Source organism: Diceros bicornis, assembly GCF_020826845.1.
Source record: "Diceros bicornis minor isolate mBicDic1 chromosome 30 unlocalized genomic scaffold, mDicBic1.mat.cur SUPER_30_unloc_2, whole genome shotgun sequence".
NCBI lineage: Eukaryota > Metazoa > Chordata > Mammalia > Perissodactyla > Rhinocerotidae > Diceros > Diceros bicornis.
In genome coordinates this window covers 4,334,734-4,353,425 of record NW_026690900.1, presented here as the reverse complement: position 1 = coordinate 4,353,425, position 18,692 = coordinate 4,334,734, and the positions used below count along the sequence as shown (strand labels likewise).

At 43.9% G+C, this 18,692-nt stretch overlaps 1 long non-coding RNA gene across 1 annotated transcript; it reads right to left on the bottom strand.

Moving 5' to 3' along the window:
• Positions 1-13,229: 13,229 nt before the first annotated feature.
• On the bottom strand, positions 13,230-15,344 carry LOC131402133 (uncharacterized). Its single transcript, XR_009218303.1, has 3 exons — positions 15,253-15,344; positions 14,926-14,961; positions 13,230-13,400 (listed from the first exon to the last, which is right to left on the bottom strand). It is a non-coding gene; the product is annotated as an uncharacterized LOC131402133 (long non-coding RNA).
• Positions 15,345-18,692: the final 3,348 nt, after the last annotated feature.

The following is an 18,692-nucleotide window of genomic DNA, read 5'->3' as shown; positions in this document are numbered from 1 at the left end:
GGAAATACAACCCTAAATATTGTGACTGTAACTGAGATAGTACAAGCAGAGCTTGCCAGTCATGTTGCTTAGGAGAAATTAAATAGTCAATAATGATAAAGATTATTAACCATTATAATGATATCATAATAATGTAATATATAATAATGATATATTAATGTATAATAATAATTATACTTTAATTTATAATTATAATGTACAGTGTATAATGTATGCAATGAATAATAATAATATATTAATATTATTAATCTTTATAATCCTCAGAGTGTGTATTCTCAGAGAATCACTGCTTAAGATTGAGAATGTGAAGCTCACACACAAAAAGTCTGAGAGAGTGCCATGACTGTGACTTTAATTCTCAGCCCTTGGGTATCTTCAGCTGTGGTCGTCTGCACAGTGTGTACAGATAAGGTAATCTGTTCCCACAGACCCAAGGCAGAAGAGCGCAGCCTGCCTCATGCCTGGGTTGCTCTGGGCTACCTGTTGGGGAGACTCTGCTGTGAGGCTAGTTGGACTCTTTACAGAGAAAGATGAAAAAAGACTCTTTCTTTTCCCTCAGATTTCTCCCCCAGAGTTTTATTCACTTTTACATCCAGAGCAGATACTCTCTTCCCAGAGCCTTGGTGTTACTCTGGGATTCAGGCTTCCCAGACACCTAGTCATTTCAGCTCCCAAGGCCCAAGGTGACTGCAGAGTCATGTCTCACCCACTCATCCCATCTTGGCCTGTTTCCCGTCATGGAGGACCCGTGAGTGGGGAGAGGAGCCATTGAGGGAGATTGATCTGGAAGTCCTGGTGAATCTGAGCTTCAGAGAATGAAGCAGAAAAGGGGAACCTGAGACTGCCAGGGCTTAAGTGGGGGAGGAATATGGAGGAACCGAGAGGGGTGTGATGCCTGCACAGAGTCAAGGGGAGGGATGTTCCAAAGTTTCCCAAGAAGGGAAACCTTGCACTGAAGTGGGGATACGATTTTACATGATGGAAATGTCTGTGCTGGTTTCACCAATTCTGGTGTCCCTGAGGGATGAACTGGTGTGACACCACAGGACAGAAGTTGCAGTCACTTTCAGGACTTAAGGAAGGTGAAACATTTCAGCTTAGTCCCTTGTGAGCCAGTCAGGGGTCAAGTCTAAAAAGGCTTGGAGCCTGAGTCCGTCCAATGTGGTTTCATACTGTTCCAGCCCAGCTCCTCTGGACCCCAGCTGGGAAAAGGGGACCTCAGATATAGTCTGATCTAGTCATCGCAGCTTCCGTAGGTTGCCATAAGGCAGGTAATAGCAAAGACATCGTCACTGAAGCTCATAGTCGCCCTCCTTCTTCCGCCGGCAGACAGTGACTTGTGAGGTGAGGAGAGCGCATCAGAATGGTCCAGTCAGCTGCCCAGTATGGGAGACTCCAGGGGAAGGAGATGCCAAAGCCACAGAGACCCAATGTCTCCTGTGTCTCCCTCTTCCTTTTGTCCACTTAATTTTCACCCTCAGTCCTCTTTTCCTTTCCTTTTCCCTCTCTTGGCTCTCTCTCCCTCTCTTTCTTCTACATATTCTAGCTTAATTGATGTATTAACGACATACAGTAAACTGCATACATTTAAAGTGAACAATTTGATACATTTTGATTATAACATATTGAACCATCACCTCAATCGAGAAAAGGAACGCCCATCCTCCCCAAATTTCCTCATGCTCATTTTAATTCCTCCTTCTCTGCCGTTTGCAAACACATTCTCATCCCCAGGTAACCAGTATATGTCTGGTATATGTCCCTATAGATTTTCGTGTATTTTCCAAGGATTTTTATAAATGGGATCATATACTATGTACTCAATTTTTACTGGCTTCTTTCACTCAGCATAATTATTTTGAGATTTATGCTTGTCATTGCATGCACTATGAATTAATTCCTATTCCCAACCCTTCCCTGGCAGCACTGTGCACACACCCGAGTGCTTCCCAGGTTGGAGTGAGAGCCAATAGTACTCCTGCATCCCCAAAAGTAAGAATGCGCCTTGGTGCAACTCTGGGAGGTGTTTGCGGAAGCCCTGGACCCGCAAATGAATGCTTTCCTGGATGGTTGGAAAGCTCACCGTGCCACTGCAGTCCCAATGATTGGCCAGTGCTCAGAACCCGTGAAGAAGTCCCACCCACCAAGAACAGAGGCTGACATGAGCATGAGAAAAGGCAGCAGCAGATATATGCGCACATGCAAATGCTTTCCCAGATGGCACAAATACCCATAGTAGTGCTGCAGTCTCACAACTGGGTAGGTGTCTCCGTGTGGCTGCAGCTCTGAGCTCAGTGTGAATGCTTTCCCAGCGGATGGGAACACCCACTGTACCAACGCAACTTCCAGCATATGGGGTGGGATCAGAAACACAGCTCATGCTTCCCCCACAGTGGTAGCAGGTGGAATCTGTGACCTGATACTACCACAAATACGCAGGCAAAAGATTAGTTGATCAAAGACCATAAGAAACTACACTAACAATTCAGAGCAGAAGGAAATGACAAACCTCTAGAAACGAACGTTGAAGTCACAGTCATTTACAATCTAAATGACACAGAATTCAAATAACTGTCATTAAAGAAACTCATCAAGTTACAAGAATGTTCAGACAGTTCGATGAACTCAGGAATAAAATTAATGAGGAAAAGGAATACTTCATCGAAGAAACTGAAACTATTAAAAAAAAGACAAGCAGAAATTCTGGATATGAAAAACATAATTAATGAGATAAAAAATAATCTAGAATCATTAAAAAACAGCTGATATTATGGATGAAAGAATTAGTGATTTAGAGGATTGAAATACAGAAATTCTTTCAGTGGATGAGGAGAGAGGACTCAGATTTTTAAAAAATGGAGGAATTCTTGGAGAAATATATGACTCAATTATAAAAGCAACATAAGAATTATACGTATCACAGAAGGAGAAAAGAGGGAGAAAGGAGCAGAGAGCTTGTTAAAAGAAACAATAGCTGAGAACTTTCCAAACCTGGGGAAGAACCGGACATACAAGTACATGAAACCAACAGAAGGCCTAATAACATCAATGCTAAAAGACCTTCTCCAAGGCATATAATAGTAAAATTGGCAAAAAGACAATGACAAAGAAAAAATATTAAGGGAAGCAAGACAGAAGAAAATAACCTACAAAGGAACCCCTATCAGGCTTTCAGCTTATTTCTTGGCAGAAACTTTACAGGCAAGGAAAGAATGGAATGATATAATAAAAATATTGAAAGACAAAAACTTTCAGCTAAGAATACTCTATCCAGTGAAATGATCCTTATGATACAATGAAGAAATAAAAGTTTTCTCAGATAAACAAAGGCTGAGGGAGTTCATCGTCACTAGATGTCCCATACAAGCAATGATCAAGAACGCCATCATACCTGCAACAAATAGAAGACAAATGTCTACAAAGCTTTGAGCAAAGATATAAATAGACAGACAAAATCAGAAAGCTACAGCTCTGTTTCACAACAGGGTAGCAAATACTTAATTATTACTTAAAAGAAGAATAGAAGGAAAGCATAAAAACTAACTATAAACACTTCAGCATAGTTACAAATGCACAACACAAAAATGAATAACTTGTGACAACAATAACTCAGAAGGAGAAGAGGAAAGGGATGGAACCTGTTTAGGCTAATGGAGATAAGAGGGTCTCAGAAGATGGACTATGTCATCTATGAGATCTTCATACAAACCTCACAGTAACCAGCAAACAAAGAATCAGAGCAGAGCCATAGATCATAAAAAAAGAGAAAACTTCCACAGAAAACCCCCAAAATGAAATAGTAGTCCGAAACAGAAAGGAAGAGAAACAATGGAATTATAGATTAGGTGGGATTAAGCCCTCAGGTATCAATAATCACTCTAAATGTAAATCGATTGAATGCTCCAATCAACAGACACAGAGTGGTGGGGTGGATTAGAAAACAAGACCCAACAATACGCTGCCTCCAGGAAACACATCTCAGCACTAAAAACAAACAGGCTCAGAATGAATGGATGGGAGACAATACTCCAAGCAAGTGGCAAATAAAACAAAGTAGGTGTTTCCATAGTTATATCAGACAAAGCAGACTTCAAGATAAAAAAGACTATGAGAGACAAAGAGTGGCAGTATATAATGATAAAGGGGAGTTTCCACCAAGAGGACATAACGCTTATAAAGTTATATGCACCTAACGCAACACCACAAAAGAATATACAGCAACTATTAATAGACCTAAAGGGAGAAATTAACAGCAACACAATAATAGCAGGGGAGCTGAACATCCCACTTACATCCATGGATAGATCATGCATAGAAAGTCAACAAGTAAATAGTGGAATTAAATGAAACATATGATCTGATGAACTTGATATATATAGAGCATACCCTCCCAAAAAAGCGGAATACACGTTCTTCTTAAGTGCACATGGAACCTTCTCAAAGATAGACCATATGTTGTGAAACAAGGCAAGCCTGAATAAATTTAAGATTGAAATCATATCAAGCTTCTTTTCTGACCACAATGCTATGACACTAGAAATCATCTACAAGACAAAAGATGGGGAAGTTACAAATATGTGGAGACTAAAGAACACACGACTGAAGAAACATTGGCTCAATGAACAAATCAAAGGAGAAATCAAAAAATACCTGAAGACAAATGAAAATGAAAAGACAACGAAACAACTCATGGGATGCAGCAAAAGCAGTTCTAAGAAGGAAATTCATAGCAATACAAGCGCATCTCAGCAAACAAGAAAAATACCAAATAAGTAACCTTAAACTACACCTAAAAGAACCAGAAAATGAAGAACAAATGAAGCCCAAAGTCAGCAGAATGAGGGAAATAATAAAAATTAGAGCAGAAATAAATGAAATAGAGACTCAAAAAACATTAGAAAGGATCAATGAAACAAAGAGCTGATTCTTTGTGAAGATTGAAACAAAACTGACAAACCCTTAGCCAGACTCACTACGAAAAAAAGAGAGAAGGCTCAACATATAAAATTAGAAATGAAAGAGGAGAAATTACAACAGATACCACAGAAATCCAAAGGACAATAAAAGAATACACTGAACAATTTACATGCCACCAAATTGGATAACCTAAAAGAAATAGATAAATTATTAGATTCATACAACCTCCCAAAACTGATTCAAGAAGAAACAGAGAAAATGAACAGACAAATCACAAGTAAAGAGATCGAAATGGTCATCAAAAACCTCCCAAAAAACAAAAGTCCAGGACCAGATGTCTTCTCTGGAGAATTCTACACAATATTCAAACAAGATTTAATAGCTATGCCTCTGAAACTATTCCAAGCAGTTGAAGAAGATGGAACACTTCCTAATTCATTCTATGAGGCCAACAACACCCTGCCAGCAAAAGCAGGCAAGGACAGCACAAACAAGGAATATTACAGGCCGATATCGCTGATGAACACAGATGCAAAAATCCTCAACTAAATATCAGCAAATCGAACACAGCAATATATTACAAGGATCATATACCACGATCAAGTGGAATTTATACCAGGGATGCAGAGAAGGTTCAACATCCGCAAATCAATCAATGTTCTACACCACATTAACAAAATGAGGAGTAAAAATCACATGATCCTCTACATAAATGCAGAGAAAGGATTTGACAAAACACAACATCCATTTATGATAAAAACTCTCAATAAAATGGGTATAGAAGGAAAGTACCTCAACACAATAAAGGTCATATATCACAAACCCACAGCCAACATCATATTTAATGGTGAAAAACTTAAAGCCATTCCTCTGAGAACAGGAAGAAGACAAAGGTGCCCACTCTCGCCACTCCCATTCAACATAGTACTGGAGGTTTAGGCCAGAGCAATTATGCTGGAAAAAGAAATAAATGGAATCAAAATTGGAAAGGAAGAAAGGAAACTCTTGCTGTTTGCAGATGACATGATTGTAAATATAGAAAACCAAAAACAATCCATCAGAAAACTATTAGAAATAATCAACCACTACAGCAAAGTTGCAGCGTACAAAATCAACTAACAAAAAGCAGTTGCATTTCTATACTCTAATAATGAACTAACAGAAAGAGAACTCAAGAGTACAATCGCATTTACAATTGCAACAAAATGAAAAAAGTGATTAGGGATAAATTTAACCAAAGAGGTTAAAGACCTATACAATGAAATCTATAAGACAATATTGAAAGAAATCAATGATGACCTGAAGTAATGGGAAGATATTCCATGCACATGGATTGGAAGAATAAAGACAGTTAAAATGTCCATATTACCTAAAGTAATCTACAGATTCAAAGCAATCCCAATCAGAATCCCAATGACATTCTTCATAGAAACAGAACACAGAATCCTAAAATATATATGGAATAACAAGAGACCTCAAATTGCCAAAGAAATCCTGAGAAGAAAGAACAAAGCTGGAGGCATCACAATCCTAACTTGAAAATATATTACATAGCTATAGTAATGAAAATGGCATGGTACTGGCACAAAAGCAGACTCATAGATCAATGGAGCAGAACTGAAAGCCCAGAAAAAAAAAACCACACATCTGTGGTCAGTTAATCTCTGACAAAGGAGCCAAGATCATGCAATGGAGAAAGGAATGTCTCTTCAATAAATGCTGTTGGGAAAACTGGACAGCCACATGCAAATGAATGAAAGTAGATCATTATCTTCCACCATATGCAAAAATTAACTCGAAATGGATAAAAGACTTGAATCTAACACTTGAAATCATAAAACTCCTAGAAGAAAATATACGCAGTACAGTCTTTGACATCGCTCTTTTCTGCACCCTTCCCAATACTATGTCTACTCAAGCAAGGGAAAGAAAAGAAAAAATATACAAATGGGACTACATGAGACTAAAAGCCTTCTGCAAGGCAAAGGAAATGATGAACAAAACGAAAAGACAGGGCCAGCCCCGTGGCTTAGTGGTTAAGTGCACGAGCTCCGCTACTGGCGGACCAGGTTCGGATCCCAGACGCGCACAGACGCACCGCTTGTCCGGCCACGCTGAGGCCGCGTCCCACATACAACAACTAGAAGGATGTGCAACTATGACATACAACTATCAACTGGGACTTTGGGGAAAACAAAAAAGGAGGAAGATTAGCAATAGATGTTAGCTCAGAGCCGGTCTTCCTCAGAAGAAAAGAGGAGGATTAGCACGGATGTTAGCTCAGGGCTGATCTTCCTCAAAAAAATAAAAAAACGAAAAGACAACCCACGACTGTGAGAAAATGTTTACACATCATATATCTGACAAGGGGTTAATTTCCAAAATATATAAACAACTCATACACCCGACAACAACAAAAAAAATAATAATCCAATCTAAAAATGGGCAGAGGATATGAACAGACATTTTTCCAAAGAAGATATACAGAAGCCCAACAGGCACATGAAAAGATGTATAACATCACTAATTATTAGGGATATTCAAATCAAAACTACAATGAGTTATCACCTTACACCTGTCAGAATGGCTATAACTCCCAAGACAAAAAATAACAAATGTTGGAGAGGATAAGGAGAAAAGCGCACCCTCACACACTGCTGGTGGGAATGCACACAGTTGCTGCCACCGGGGAAAACAGTATGGAGATTTCTCAAAAATTAAAAATAGAAATACCATAACTTCCAGCTATCCCACTACTGGGTATTTATCCAAAAAAATTGAAATCAACAATTCAAAGAGATTTACGCACCCCTGTGTTCACTGTGGCATTATTCACAATAGCCAAGATGGGAAGCACCCCAAGTGCCCTGCTACAGATGAATGGATAAAGAAGATGTGGTATGTATTATATACAATGGAATACTACTCAGCCAGAAAAAAAAGACAAGATCGTCCTGTTTGCAACAACCTGGATGGACCTTGAGGATATGTTAAATGAAATAAGCCAGACAAAGTAATATGTATGATTTCACTCATATGTAGAAGGTAAACATACACAGGGATAAAGAGAACAGATTAGTGCTTACCAGAGGGGAAGGAGCCTGGGCGTTTAGTGAAAGAGTTAAAGGGGCACATGTGCATGGTATGGATAAAAGTCAGACTACTTGTGGTAAGCACGATGCAGTCTATACAGAAATTCACAGATAATAATGAACACCCGAAATTACACAATGTTAAAACCCTTTATAATTTCAATAAAATAATTAAAAAAGAAAAAAATAATTCATTATTTTTTATGGTTGAATAGTATTCCACTGTGGGGATATACCACACTTTATGTATCCGTTCACCAGTAGATGGACATTTGGGTTGTTTTCCGTTTTTGTCTACTATAACTAGGCTGTTATCATCATGTGTGTACAAGTCTGTGTATAGAAATATGTGTTTATTTCCCTTAGATGGATTCCTAGGAGAGGAATGGCAGGGTAGACGTATGTAATCATTAAAGACGCATCCAAGCTATTTTTCACCAGTACTGATGAGAGTTTCAGTGAATTGACATCTTCAACAACATTTGCTATAGTTAGTTTTTTTAATTTTAGCCATTCTCAAGTGTGGTGGAATCTTATGATGACTGTCACTTACATTTCCCCAATGACTCATGTTGTGAAGGAGAAGGCAAGCCACACACAGACTGGGAGAAAACATCTGCAAATCATATCCCTAGAAAAGGATGTGTATTTATAATATATAAAGAGCTCTTACAACCCAATAGTAAGAAGACAATCAACACGTCATGGCTTGCCAGGAGACAGCACATCAGGTTTGTGATAAGCACCAGGAGGCCCGCCAAGCAGATGAGGATGAGGGCCCAGAAAGGGAGGTCTGGGGAGACAAGTGGTGTGGTGAGCCACGTCCTGTCATCACCCCAGGGCTGCTGGTGACCCCACTGTGCCTCAACTCTCCTTGACAAGGGTTGGCCAACATTCTTCATCATCCAAGACACTGTGCACATGGTTCTCTTCGATGAGACACAGCATCAAGATACTCGTCCTCTACCATGGGCTAGGACTTCCTGCAGGTTTACCAGGTTTCTCAGTCAAGGTGTCATCTCTATTGGGAAAATATTCTGGAAGTGAATGAAATGGAGAATGCATGTGAATGTGTTTCACTCTTTTTAATAAGACTTTTTAGACACAGAAAAATAAAGGGAACAGTTTCATAAACATCCACCATCTAGATTTAACAACGTATATTCCATCCAATTAAAACAATATTTCATCAATGTATAAATTATTAACACTTGCCACCCTTGATTCATCCCATGTTTTCAATGAAATATTAAAGTCAAGTAGACATCATGATGTTTCACACAATTTTAGTTTCCATCTCTAAAAAGTGAGCACACTTTGTTACAAAATCCAAGACAATTATCACAGAACAAAAGTGTAATAAATTAAACCAAATTCATACCTCTGGGCACAGAGGACTGAATTTGGGCTGGACTTTCTTAGGATGGTTGGGGGGAGAATGGATCATCACAGTTGGCAAGCCTCTGGGATCTCTCTAAATTTGTTAAATCCCACTCAAATGTGTTCTTCCATGCCTGGAAACACATCATCCCCTTCTCCTTTATCTATTTGCTTAACATTCATTTTCTAGGATTAACCTACAATGTAATATCCTGCAGGAAGTCTTCTCTGATTACGGCCTCCAAGTATGAGTTTGTTCACATAAAATAATTGAGAAGTTTCAATTCTCTATTCTTGTTATTGCCAGCTACAACATAAACTCCAGAAGGGGAGGACACACAGCACCCAGTGGGCATGGGGGGAGGTGTGTAGGTCCCTCTACTTGTACCTCTATCCAGACAAACTCTTAGAGGTGTGCTGTCTGATATGGAGCAGCAACAAGTCTCTTTTTGAATTAAAATTAATTTTAGTTAAATAAAATAAAAAATCTAGTACCTCAGTAACATTAAAAGTCAGTACAAATAAAGACCAGTCACAATACCATCCTTCGAGTACTCAACAGCCACATGTGACTATGCACTGGAGAGCACAGATATAGAACATTCCAACACTGCAGAAAGTTCAAGCACATTGGTGCTCATCTGGAGTGGGACTGGGTAAACTATAGCCTGTGGATCAGAAACCACATGACGCCCAAACCTGTAAGTCTTCCTCACACACAGCTGGAGACCCTCACTGACCATCTGGCCCAGTGGCTTTCAGTACAGAGATAAGGAAACAAAAGTCCAGAGAGGGGAGGTGCCTAGCTTGAGGTAACAGAGTTGTCTAGAAGAAGGTGACGGCCTCCTATATTACACTGGTGTCCTTTTCTCTCTCTCAATGGTGGGTAAAGACTGGGGGACTATGCCACCTCCTGCCAGCCTGAGAAAGTTCAATGCTTTCTCAGCCCCAGGTATCCAGATTCCCCAGAAAGTCCTCATTTCCTTTCACAATGACCAAGGAGTCTTATCATTCCCAAGGAAACTCTTCCTGACCAGGGTCAAGTTCTGCAGCTGGGTCCATTCTGGGTCAGCCACAGGAATTCCTCATAGATGGCAACTCTGTCCAGCCTCTGTGCCAAGGCGGCAAGGTACACAGGGAGTCCACTCCAGTGTGGTTACTGTGGGGGACAGACCTGGAAGGGTACAAGGGATGAAAAAGAGTGTCTAGAATTCTACTCTGATTCTAGATTCCCTGCTTCTGGGTCCTGTCCAAGATAACTTTCTGCAATAATGTAAACGTTTGTCTGCACTACCAAATACACTCATTATTAGCCCCATGTTGTTATCAAGCACTTAAAATGTGGCTAGTGTGTGTGAGTGAGGAACTCAATTTATCACGTAATTTCATTTTAAGTAATTAATTTATAAATAACCACAGGGAGAACATTTTTGAAACATCTGAGAAAGGACTTCTGCAAATGCATAAAAACAATGAGAACACTGGTAAAATAAGGTCAAAATCAACTTTTCAGAAGTCTAGAAATTAATCAACGGCTTGTAAGAATCTCAGGAGGGTTTAGTGAAGAAACATGGTGGAATCTTGATAACGGAAGCAAACTTTGTGGCATTATAACTTGCACTATTCCCATCCTGCTCTCACAATATCCTGCATAACTTTGAAAACCATCAGTCTCAGAACCTTGGTAGCTGAGACAACCAGCAGCCAAGCAGACATGATGGGTTTGGAGCTCTGAAAAGAGCCATCCCCATTGAACTGTCACTAGCTGACCTGCCTGGCAGCTTCCCGAAAAAGCCCCATGTTCAGGGCTTGACGTTACTTGACTCAGAGCTTGCCCAGGGAGGAAAGTCTGTCCCTAGGGCACTTGCTAAAAATATTCAGGGTTAATTTTTTTTTTATTGTAGCTGCCTGAGGTAGTGATATCAGCTGAGGCAGGCAATGGTGAGCCAAAAACTTAGAAGAAAAATTGAGGGAATGAGATGTCCTCAGGGGGCTTTGAAAATCTCCAGTGTATTTGCGGGCATCTAGAAGGCCACAAGTGCTCATTGCTGTGGCACGCCCAGGAAAGACTTGAGACCATCTTAATCTCTCGCCTCTAGTTGAAGGGTTGGCTTAATATCTGAAAACTTGATTATGTATTACACAATATTAGAAGAATAAGGGCCAATTCCACGCAATCTCGACCACATATATAGAAAAGAATTTTACAAAATACAACACCTTTCATGTCTAAAAAAGAAAACACTCAACAAATTAGGAATAAAAAAAAACTTTCTCAACCTATAAACAGCATCGATGAAAAACCCATGGCTAACACCATATTCAATCGTGAAAGACTGAAAATGTCCCCCTAAGACCAAGGACAAGACAATGATGTCTTCCCATATCTCGTATGTTAATCACAGGTACTAGAGGTTCTAATGAGGGCAATTAGGCAAGAAAAAGGAATAAAAGAAACCCAGATTGGAAGGGAAGAGGTAAAACTATTTGTTTTGCAGATGAGAAGATATTGTATATAGAAAAACCTAAAAAATACACTCCTCCCCACACATAATATGTGAATCGTATCCTAATAGGTGTATAAAAAATTTAAATTGCCCCATGTGGTTAGTGGCTCCACTATTGGATAGCACAGTTAGACTGCTGATATTTGTTGAAAGTCTCCAGAAGAGGATGAGGAGTAGGATGCTGGAGGTTGGTGGCACCAAATGTTAATGCTTTTCTCATCCCCCGAAAACCTATGGAAGGAGATGTTAGGATTAGCTGACAGGGATGTGGGGCAGAATGGGCACGATGTAAGTGACTTCCAGATCAATGATGTGTCACGGGAGCTCAGAGTCATCAGCCACCAGCTCAGCCAATGCTTCCAATCTCCTCAACCTACATCAAGTCGGTGACCAGGCAGGAGTGAAATATGTCTCAAAGCTGGCTGCCTCTGTAGAGCTTGGTGACCTAGAACAAACGCGAGGGAGAGTGGGTGAGGTGGAGGTCTCCTGGGGATGCAGGGCGCCACTGGAGCCAGTGAAAGATCACAGACCTTGGGGCAAGGGAGACCTGACTTCAAATCCTGGCTCTCTCCCTAACTCACTGTGTGACCTTAGGCACAATACTCCCCTTTCTGAGCTTCAGTTTACCCATGTGAGAAATGAGGATGGCAGCTAGGACATCACCTCTGGACACTGAGAAAACCCAGACATGCAGGGAAAGTGAAGCGTTGAAACAATCACATAACAGATGTAAGTCAGATGGAGGAATGATTGTGCCCTTAGGGCAAGGAGAGACGGGAGAGGGAGACCCCACCTGGTCCTGGGTGTCCCCGAGCAGGGTGGTGTATTCCAAGGATGTGGGCTCCGAGTTGCTGAGGTTCCAGCTGATGATGCAGAAATGTAGCTGGTGCTCTCTCTGGATGGATAAACTCTGGGCTGCAGAGCCTGGAGCCACCGAGAGGAAGAGCAGACAGGTGGAGACTCTCAGCTCCCAGCACAGAGGCATGGTGGCCCACGAGGTCAGGGTGGTGGGTACAGACAGCGTCCACACTGGTGGCTGCCCCATCCTTCTCAGGTCTGGGGAGAGAGGGATGTGGGGACTCTAGAGAGAGGTCCTGTAACATCTGGGGGTGGGGGCCAGAACAGGAAGGAGGAAATGGGAGGACAGTGGGGAGACAGAGAGGGGTGGTCACAAAAGTGGTCATTAGGGGCAAATGCTCAGGGGAGGGTCTCACCTAAGGGAGACCAGTCTGCAACTCGAGTAGAATGGGTCCAGGCTGCTCTTCTTGAAGAAGGATCCAGCTAGGGAGGAAGGAGGAGGAGAAGGAGCAGGAGGGACAGGGGTTTAGGGAGGGGCTGGGTGGGATTTAACCCACCAGGAGCTGCTGGGACCAGGGTCTCCCCAGGCTCTGCAGGACCCTCTCAGTGAAGTTGATCGTGGCTTAGTCTTTGCTCATGTCTGAGGAATACCAGAGGGTGGAGATGGTGACGTTGACTTTGAGGGTCTTCAGGTTGTGCCCCAAAGCTGCAAGACGAGAGGGAGAGCGATGGCCGTCTCTGAAATCTGGCCTGAGACCACACCAGAGTCCTGCACTCATTATAAACTGTCGTCTTCTGTCCCAGTGGCAATACCATCCACACGTGCAGTCACCCAAGTCAGAACCAGCATATCTGCTCACTTCCACCTCCTTCCCAGTAACACCCATTCACCTTGCAAACTGGTCCTCACATACACTCCCTCTATCCACCCCTGTCCTAGCTCAGGTCTTAACTTCCTTCACCCGGACAAACACCCCAGCAGGCTCACTGAATGCTCTGTCTAAAGGATGTTCTACGTGGACTACTAGAAGAATCTTTCTGAAATGAATACACCACTAGGGCCACAATTGCTCTAGTACCACCCATGGTTCCCTATGGCCTTCAGTGTTTAGTTCAACCTTCTTGACCTGGCACTCAAGGCTCTACTCAATCTGGCTCCTGCTGACCTTTCAGTCTCATTTTATCCATCCACTGCGGGTTAAAGGTTATGAATCATGCAACCCAAATTCATTTCAATTCTCCCCATACGGAATGTTGTTTCTGGCCGGAGCCTTTGTTCATGGAATCCCCTCTGCCAGGAAAACCCTTCATCCTCTATTTGCCAGGGTCCCTCCTACTCATTCTTAAAGACTTCATTCTGGTGAAAATTTCTCTAGCAAGCTCTTCCCCGCCAAATTATGCCAGGTGCCTCTCCCCGAAATATCCCATATTGTATTATAATGGTGTGTTAATTTCACAAGACTTGGGGTTCTCTGAGGTCTGGCCTTAGACTGAATCGTTGGTATAATCTTTGTAATCAGCATGATTGCCCTAAAACCAGAATTTCACACCCTGGCTTCCCAGCTCCTGGATCACAACTGGCTCGTGGGGGAGTGGGGCCAAAGAGCTTCTCTTGGGAAGGAAAAGGCACCCCCAGATACTTGTGGTGGCTTCTGGTGGCACAGTTGATGAGCAAGTATGCAGGGACCTGGTGGCCGGCTCGGGAGCTGTGGAGTAGGCTGTCAGCAGGGAGGGACAGAGTGGGAGGAGCCCCCAGGCTCACACGGGCTCCAGCACTGGCTGTCTCAGGACCACCATTCACAGATGAAGCATAAATGAAAGTGAGGTGACGGGTGACTGTGTGAGCAGAGGGATGAGCAAGCCTGTGGATGAGAGGAGCCCAAGAAAGAGAGATGGGTGAACAAGAGAGACTGAACTCAGAATAGAGACAGATAGACAGGTAGAAAAATGGGAAGATGGATGGGATACCTGGATAAGGAGGACCAAGGGTGGGGCTCTAGGAGAATTAAAGTGAAAACCACGTGGGATCAGAATGTGGTGGAGAACATATCTGTGTCTAAGGCTTTCTCACACTGGGCTGGGACTCTCCACCAGAACCCGGGAGGGAGAGAAGGGATGAATTAGGGCACTTCAGGTGCCTCCCTCATCAAGGACAGCAGGTGAAGGAGAACAAGTGCTCCCCAACCCCAAATGCAGACGGGACATAGGAGTTCAGGGCTAGGAATACTCACTGTTGGTAGTTGGGGCCATGGCTCCATAGGTGTAACCTGTGGAGAGAAGGCCAGAGGAGCTGAGCAAGAGTTGGGGTGAACATAAAGAATTAAGGGAAAGGAAGGATGTAGGGACCTTTGTGGGAACAGCAGAGGGGATAAGTGGAGGGGTGTTCAGGGGGAAGACAACGAGATGGAAGGTGGTTGGACCCAGTGATCACACAGTGATGAGAAGACTGAACCCAGACCAGGAGGATAGAGAGATGGATCATAGCTCACTTTAGAGCAATGGAGGGAACACAGAACTCCGACTGGGAGAGAGAGCGTGGCTGTATCACAGCCCCTCACCACTGACGTAGAGGCTGTCCCCGTCCAGGGTGAAGGAGCCCAGATGGGTGATGCTCTGGGTCTCATGGCTCAGCTCCCAGTAGAGTCACTCTCTGTCCAGCCTGGGACCTGCGGGGGTCAGAGGGGAATGTGCAGATGATGTCCACCTCAGTGGCTGCCCCACCCTTCTCAAGCCTGGGGGAGGAAGATCATGGGGATGTGGAATACTGAGCGGGGGTCATTCTGGGTGTGGAAAGCGAGAGAGGGGAAGGGAGGAGGCTGATGGAGATGCTGAAGGGGCTGCTCTGATGCCTGCAGGGGCTCTCCTAGGTGTCTCCCGTGTGAGACAACCACCTCACAAGTAAGGCCTGACTTCTTTTAGGATGTGGAGGGGGGCCTGTGAGTGGCAAAGAGGGGTGAACACACAAACGTGGGTGAGGGGGCGCCTGCAGGTCTGCACGGACAGCAGCGAGGAGCACAGTCAGTGCCCTGTGCCATCTGACACATGCAGGTAAGAAAGTACCGTTATGTTCTCTCGGTTTACACTCCAAGATCTTTTCTTTCTACTTCTTTCCTACTCCACAGCCATCACCCAGGCCTAGGGAACAATCATCTGATTCCTAATCTTATTCCCAGCACCTCCCATCTTGCATATTAAGTCTTCATTCTTTACCATGAAGTCCCTTTTTACCCACATGCTTAGACCAAACCCTAATCACATCATCCTTCTACTCGCATCTCTCCAGAGTGTTCCCACTGGTCTTAGAACAGAGTCCCAAGTCACGCCTGATCTGGTCCTGCCTGTCCCGCCCTCGCTGGTGTGGCTCACACCCCTCCCCCTGTGTTGACTCGGCTCAGCCATCCCTCTTCTCAGTTCATGGACACACCAGGCTCTCTGCTTCAAGGGTGTCCTCATGCGGGTCCCTCTGCCTGAAACGCTCTCTTGAACACACTCCCACACCCTCACTCCAGTCTAACCCTCCGACCAGCTAAATCCAGTCCCAACTCCAGCTCTCAAGCTAAATATCAGTCCTTCTCAAGAGGGCTTCACTGCCCCCTCACGTTGATTCCCCTTGTGCCAAACTCCTACATCACTCTCATCATTAACTTTTCAAAATCCAAATTCCCAAATACAATATAAATTCCATAGAGGTGGGACAAGGTCTCTCTGGTTCTCCAGGTCCCCATGCGTGTGGCCCAGGGCCTGGCTCATGAGATGAGGAACCATCCCAGTTTGTGTAGGACTGCCCTTGTTTGAACACTAAACGTCCTGTGTCCTGGAAAACCCCACTGTCCTGAAGAAACGAGGATGGTTGGTCACCATAAATTATACACTCAAAGACTATCTATTGCATGACAAGCACACATTCCCCTCAAGAACATCACAGGAAAGCTAGAATGAAAAAGGCACACACACATACACACACAATTAGTAGAGGCCAACAACTAAATACAAAATTACTTAACAAGATTCTCTGCAACGTGAATCACCAGACCGTTATTTCAGAAAAGTTTCAAGAAACAAAGTTAATTCCCTTTAGATGGCAAGGTGGAGAGGACAGTCTTTTTGGAGACTAGCACCCTTCCCTTCAACCTACAGTGTTGCTTAGTACTCTTCCAAATGATTTGAAATGTCATAAAGAAAAAAATGCTCAAAATAAATCTGGCTACTGGCAAATTCAATTTTAAATTTGTTATTAATACAAAGAAGTTCCAAATATCTTTTTCCCTGAATGTTCCTTTATTTCAAATTTATGTGGAGGATTTATAGGACTTTAGATGTCAAATTGAATGGGTCGTAGGAATGTTGCTGAGTATCCCTGCTAATATTTCATGGGATGTTTTCTAATACTACATACACACGCAAAACATTTCTGTATTTATCTTATATATAAATCCTGACTTTTGAGTATTATGAAATGCAAGTAAATCTATATTTTTTACTATAATACACATTTGCAGTTATTTACGTTTGTTTCATGTGGTTTTATTTGCATATAACTGTACTTACTGAAATATTTACCACACAGAACCACACACAGCTTACCATGTTTCCATCCATCAAACATCAACAATATTTCTCAAGATACCTTCACTCTCAATGACTCCATGTGGTGACAACCTGAGCCCAGGAAAGGCCACTGGCAGGTCTTCTGCACAGCGGAGGCTGCCGGAACCTCTTGGTACCAGGTCCACAGGGTACTCACCTGGTCACACAGAAATACACGGATCAGCGAGGACAGGTGGACCCTGAGACTGTTTTCACCTCAAACTTGATCTCCACGGATGCTTTTTGTGTCTGAGGGGGGAAAAAAGCGCAAACAATCTTTTGAGGCCTTTTATAGGGTGTTGGATGGAAAGTTCACCCCATTCACTTTTCTTTTTTTGTATTTACTGATTTAACTGTAACTGTTGGCTGTGACTGTATTTTCCCAATTCCTATCCAGCCACCTGCTGCTCCCCGAGATGGGAGAAAGCAGCTTCGTGCTGTGTGCACTTGAGTCGCTCAACTCACTTGGCTGGACAGAGATTTTTGGTGACTCTGGACCCTTTAAACAAGCTTGTCATTTAGGGACCCTGTAAGTGACTCGCTGACTTGTCAACAATTTCCACACTTCATTCAGGGCTCGGGAGATTTTCAGGCCCTGGAGCAGGTTTCCCAACCTCGGCACAACTGATATTTTGGGCCGGATAAATCTCTGTCATGCGGTCCTGGGCCCTGGAGGACACTGAGCAGCATCCCTGCCTCCCCCACTAGATGCCAGGAGCACCCCATTTGTAACAACCCAAACACCGTCTGCAGACGCGGATAAGCCCTCTGGGGACAAAATCCCATGGAGAACGATGACGGGGACTCTGAGGAGGGGACAGCGGCTCCCGGAGCCAGGAGGAACAGCAGCCTCGGGTGCACTGAGCGAACAGCCTCGGGGGAAACGGGGCTCCGGGAGGACGGATTGACCCCGGGCCCTGACGGGGCTTCTCCAGGCCCAGGCCCCTCCCTGGACCGCCACTGGAGCTGGGAGAGCCCGCCGCTCACCGAGCCCCGCCCATGAGGGTGAACGTCCACAGGAATGCTGTCAGCGCCAAGAAGACGGAACACACCCCGCAGAACGCCTGCTCCATCCACGGCGCCACACGCGCTTCCGGTTCCGGTCTGGGGCGGGCGTTCGGGGAGGACAAACGTTTGGGGGCTGCGGGATGGGCGGCGGGCGGGGCGAGGCTGCACACCCCAGGCTCGAGGGAGGTGTCTAGTTTCTAGAGTGGGTGAGAAGCTGGAAAGCGGGCTGGGTCAGCATCAGGGACAGGGACAAAATCTAGGGGCGGAGCAGTGTGCGGGAACCAGTTCTAGGGGCGGGATGTGGGCAGGGACAAGGCTATGAGTGACAGCAGGCCTGGGAGGTGGTTCTGTGGGCGGGAACAAGGGTGCGGGTGGGGCAGTGATCCGGGACCAGGCTGTGGGT